General features: G+C 37.2%; 1 long non-coding RNA gene across 1 annotated transcript; it reads right to left on the bottom strand.

Moving 5' to 3' along the window:
- Window positions 1–1,648: 1,648 nt before the first annotated feature.
- Window positions 1,649–4,030, bottom strand: LOC103145000 (uncharacterized). Its single transcript, XR_476975.2, has 2 exons — window positions 3,677–4,030; window positions 1,649–2,893 (listed from the first exon to the last, which is right to left on the bottom strand). It is a non-coding gene; the product is annotated as an uncharacterized LOC103145000 (long non-coding RNA).
- Window positions 4,031–5,478: the final 1,448 nt, after the last annotated feature.

The raw sequence follows: 5,478 nt of genomic DNA, 5'->3' as shown, positions 1-5,478 counted from the left end.
TTATTTTACTCATTTTTTATTTATTTAACCCATTTATTTATTTATTTCATTTTGGCGCAAATGGCTCTCCATAGCTGTGCGCCACAATAAAGGTACAATAAAGCTGATAAACAGGTGACAAACCAAACTAGACAGAACCACTTCTGACTGTTTGCCAAGCCAAACATCCAATAAAAGTTCCACCACGCCACTACTAAGGCACTGGGGTCATGTTTCTCGACACAGGTAAAAGAAGGTTCAATTTCCAAACTTATTGATTGTTCTTGGTGATTTATTTTCCTCTTTCACCAAACAATTACAGAGTTCAAACTTCCATTTGTTCTCATGCTACCACTCTTGCTCTGGTAAAAACCATCGGCCCCAAACCCAAATGCCTGCTGGTCCTTCACCAGGCCCCTACACTTATAGAAAGTGGACTGACCCATATTACTTCCTGTCTAAATTTAGAAAATAAATAAGAAAAATAATAAAACAAAAAATAAATAAAATCAATAATTATCAACCTACAAATAAACTCTGTAAATAACACAAAAATAGAAATTTAAGAATAAAGTAACAAAATTCAAATGGATAAAGAAATAAAGAAAAAATAGCTCCAACAACTTCTATTCCGCCTTTTCTCGCTCTGCATGCCGGCATTACACACGGACCCGTTGCCATGGCAACCGACAAACAACAGCTCAACGAGCAGGTAGAGCAGAGATGACCGATCAGGGGAATCAACACCAAAAAGCAAACATTTCCTACACAAAAAAGTAGTATGTTACATTATGTTGTCAGGCATAATGACAACATTATGTTGTCATAATTACATATTGTGATTATTAATAAGTTTTCACCTGATCACCGCGGTGGTTGATTAGCTGATTTAAACACCTGTTCTACTGATGACTTGGTGTGGGGGTTGACCAGTTTTAGTGCTAACAGAACCAAAACACACCGAACTGCACAGCACCTGTTAATGTTATCAAAGTCAATACCAGGCTAACAGTTAGGCTAACTGACCCACTGCTCACTTGTTCAATCTTTTCTTTAAATTAAAACGTTTTCCTCACCTAAAGCCCTTATTACCATTATCTATGGTTTAATTAACTGCTAAACATTGCGTCCATTGTTCTGATTCTTTGCGTGATTGTAGTATTTTCCTGACCACTGATATATTCCTGACTCAATGGACAGCAATGGCGCATGTGTGACTTACAATAAATCACGTAATGTCCAGTCCAGTAATATTTATCCATCAATGCTGCTGCCTCACGCTCTGTCCTGTTCTCGCACTTCCCGCTACTTAGCAGTGGGTGTCAGGTTACATTGTGTTGCATTCAATGTTGTCGGAAAAAGAGTTTCATGCGCTTAATGTCCGATTTGCCATATCTATTTATTGAATTCATTGTCGCTAGCTGGGGTGGCAACAGGGGTGGCAAGGCTCTCCTTAGGGGTGGCAACTGCCACCCCATGCCACCCCAGTAGATCCGCCCCTGACGACTGGCTACTACTTGCTACTTTTTCAGTTTTGAACTTCTTCCTGCAGTGAAACCCAGAGAAATAAGCCTTACCCTTGCTGTTTGGGTCTCTGATGAAGTACTGCCGCACGCTGAAGTATTTATCTTTGGCGTGGTACGAATAAGTGTTCTGACCATAGGTCTCCGTCCAAAAGACGTCAGCTTTCCCCTTAAACTTGATGTAGAAGGAGCTGATCTGGCAATCCTTGGCCGCTTCCACAGAAACTTGACCAGAAACAATGTCTCCGTTTGTAAAAGTATTGCTGGCATTGATGGAGTTATAAGTGATTTCTATCTTCTTTATTGTCGACGACATCCTGACAAGATTTACGCACCGAGCTCGACAGCAGATCAGGAAACCTGACACTAAAAGCAGGCGTCTCTCTCCACCTACAGTAGGAGGGCGCGTCTGTACAGCGAAGAGGATTGGCTTGATTTATGTGCGGCGCCGCCTCCTCCCATCACAGAAGCGATTGTCTAATCTTAAATGTTGTTTTATATTAATAAAAGCTGAGACTGTGGGGAAAGAATTAGATCCTGACCCCATCCTTACTAATCCTTACAACATACTAAAATGCTAAAATTCACAAAATGAGCAGCTGAGAGTTATGCAAACACTTTCTGATCTTATTATGGGAATAATTTCACTTTTTTTCGAGATTGCACACTTTCATTGTGTTTTACAGTAGGCGTATACAGATCTGCATATCTAATTGTATTTGGAAAAATAGCTTTTGAAATGACAAGAAAAATGTAAACATAATTCATGCTGACTGGAGTTGGTATTATCTGGCACTTATCAGTTCACAAAGCTTCATCACGTAAGGTTAAAAATGACAGAGCAGTAAACTAACCACATAATGCATCGCAGTTAACTAAAATCAGATGATCTAAGCCAACGTGTATTTAAGGAGAAAAAAAAAGGTCAGGGTAACATAATTCAACTTTTTACCTTTGACTGGACAAGTCCATATCATTAACATAATTTAAAGTAAGCTTCATTCTCCATTTTGAACAGTACTGTGAGGAAGCTGCATCTGCACAGCAGAAAAGTAAACATACAGATTCACCTTTCAGGGTTTAGTTATTTCTGTGTACTTCATGAAGAAGTCAACAGATCCCTGTTGGTCCAAAGCTTCTTTTGCATCTTACTGACTTTTCCTGAGGTCAGGGGTCTGCCATATATGAATAAAATTAGCCTTGAGCTGAAAAAAATAATTGTCATATATTTTATCAGTGGCAGTTTTTGATGTGGGCAATTTCCAGGGTGCAATTTATGGGACTCAAACTAGTAGAGTTACCTTTCACTGACATGCAAAACAAGTTTTGTGTCACTGATTTGCTCACCCAGCCAATGGAGAGTTGCTACCATCTGCTGTGTGTGTGTAGCACTGCAGAAACCAGACACCCCATGTGGTTAATGATGCAGAAGATTGTGTTTGATTTGCACCTTCTGACTTGGTACTAAGCTGAAAAATGATCTCTGCTTTAAGGAATCATTGATGCATTTTGTCATTTAAAATCTAATCTATCTGTCAAGAATCCTTTGGTTGTTTTTACTTTATCTACAGTGTTTACAAAAAAGCAATAACACCAGTCTGATAGACTTAAAGCTAAGTGTGAAAAGATTGTACAACAGAACAATTCGGTAACTTCTAAACTAATAGAATAATAAAGTCAACGATTTTATGTTCTAAGGTGAGCTGGAAAATAAAGATACAAACACCTTGCTAATAATTAAACCACATTACCTTCACAAATCATGCTAGAAATACTGCAAGACACACTAATGGACATGCATAAAGTGCATAAAACCAAAATTAATTTTGGTATACAACATCTTGCTTTGAGCGAGGAACATGACTGATGTTAAATTATGTCTAGTTGGTAAAGCATGTTTCGAAGCAAGCCCTTAGAAACACTTGAAACATTAAAGATAAATTAAGCGTCCCATAAAAATATTAAACATAAGAGATAATAAACTCAAGGGGGGGGGGGGGGAACTAATATGTCCATATGTGAGCTGCATGGGAAAACTGCAGAAATGAGTCCTGCTTTTTTCTACTTGATTTAAAGAAGCCAAAGTTTAAAAAAAAAATAAAAAATAGATGTTTAGTTCTCATCCTGAAAACACTGAGGGACAAAGTCTCCGATAAAGAAAGGGTCTACCTTACCAGCATCACTGAAATGTATTTTGTCCTTTGGACATTCAGTAGCTTATAGAGCAACAAGTTTTGAAATCTATCATTGAGCAAACAGGAAACCGATGCATGGACTTGGAGAGGCTTAAGGTATTTAACTGTTTCAGAGTCTATAGCACATTTGACTTTTCAGAACCTCTCACATTCATGCTGCAGCTCCCTCTTCTGGTAGTATAGGGCATTGCAGTATTTTAGATCTTTCAGGCTCAATACCCAAGACACAGCAGGGAAAAGAAGTATTGAACACATCAGTTTTTGTCTTGGTTAATACATTTTGCACTATGGACATAAAACTCATTAAGTTTTGGTAAAAACCACAGTAAACCACGCATTTAATTAAACCTATAGAAATGGAACACTAAAGGAAATGTGTAACAACGTTGAGTGACGACACCATAACTGTGTGTATTTGTGCTTTGGAAGAGATACAGTGAAGAATTTGCGCTTACCAGCTAACTAATATCTCTAATTTTATTCAAATAATTTCAATTTATAGCACCTATTGACAACACGTCATCTCAAAGCACTTCGTAAAAGTCATTGCAAGCCAATTATACATTCATCCCAGTTGGTCCTAGCTATTGGTTCAGTGTATTAATTGTCTGTAAATGAGATGGTAGCAAATGGCAAAATGGTATCTGCTAGAAGCTGTAAAAATGTTACCTGGATATAGGACAATTTAAATGGCAAAATTGTGTTAGGAGTTGCATCACTTGAAACATCTCCAAGATTGTATGATGTCAGTAGGGTATTTAAAGTGCATAGATTGATATCAACTTTCACAGACTGGAAGAAGTAGAAATCTAAATATGAGACTTTAATATATTTCAGAATATCATTGGGAGCTACTCTGACATGATATATCATCAAAAATATGTTGTGAAATATTTGTACTCTATACTGTAGGCATGAGCACATTTTAGTTAAACAAGTTGTAGTCCAGCTCAGAAAGAGTTAAGTCAGTATCTCAACCAATCAGAGCGCCCATTATTGTGTCACCTGATTCGAGGTGAACTTCTCTGGAGAAAATAAAAGCTTCAGCTCTGACAGAGGATGTGCTTTTAAAATCTAATTTTTCCCCTTTTACTGATATTAGCTAATTTCAGTGAAGTTTTTAACCAAAGTTTTGCTTCAGAAGCACAGTTTATGAAATATTTGCTCTGTAGTTCAAAATAACAACAACCATTTCAACAATGCACTGCTTTGTTAAAATTACATTGACTGAAATTCAAAACTGTCAAGGTTGGTTGTTAAATCTGTGTCATGGAAAAAGAATGAAACTTGGGAAGAAAAAAAACCTGTTGGAAAAAAAAAAGCATGAGTAGAAACTGAATATTGGAGCCTGAATATCAGACTGCTGTGACAAACCTGACAACCACCTGAATGGAAAACAGGGAATAAAGAAAGTCTGCCATGTTTTCCAGTAAGGAGTAATGAATGTGTAATTGACAGTCATCTTGTCACATGATATGTTGGTGGTCAAATTTTCCATTTTAGTTGGTGTCACATGATGGACCTAATTTGTCAGTCAGGTGTGTTATTTATTATGGTCTATAAACTCATGATAAAGGCAGCAGAACAAGTTTCTGGAACTGATAACACAGTAAGAACCAGGCCCAACTCTATGAACGGTGTAAATAATTTCAGTGTAGATATACACTCTTGGTCTTGGTCAGCTTAAAATTGTCATTTGGTTTTTCTGTATATTTGAATAAAATTATTTCAGTTCATTTCCTGAATCATTTGAAATACAGATGAACTCTCAAATAAAAGCA

The sequence above is a fragment of the Poecilia formosa genome, unplaced genomic scaffold (genome assembly GCF_000485575.1).
Source record: "Poecilia formosa unplaced genomic scaffold, Poecilia_formosa-5.1.2 Scaffold5, whole genome shotgun sequence".
Taxonomy (NCBI): domain Eukaryota; kingdom Metazoa; phylum Chordata; class Actinopteri; order Cyprinodontiformes; family Poeciliidae; genus Poecilia; species Poecilia formosa.
This window is presented reverse-complemented; position numbering and strand designations above follow the sequence as displayed.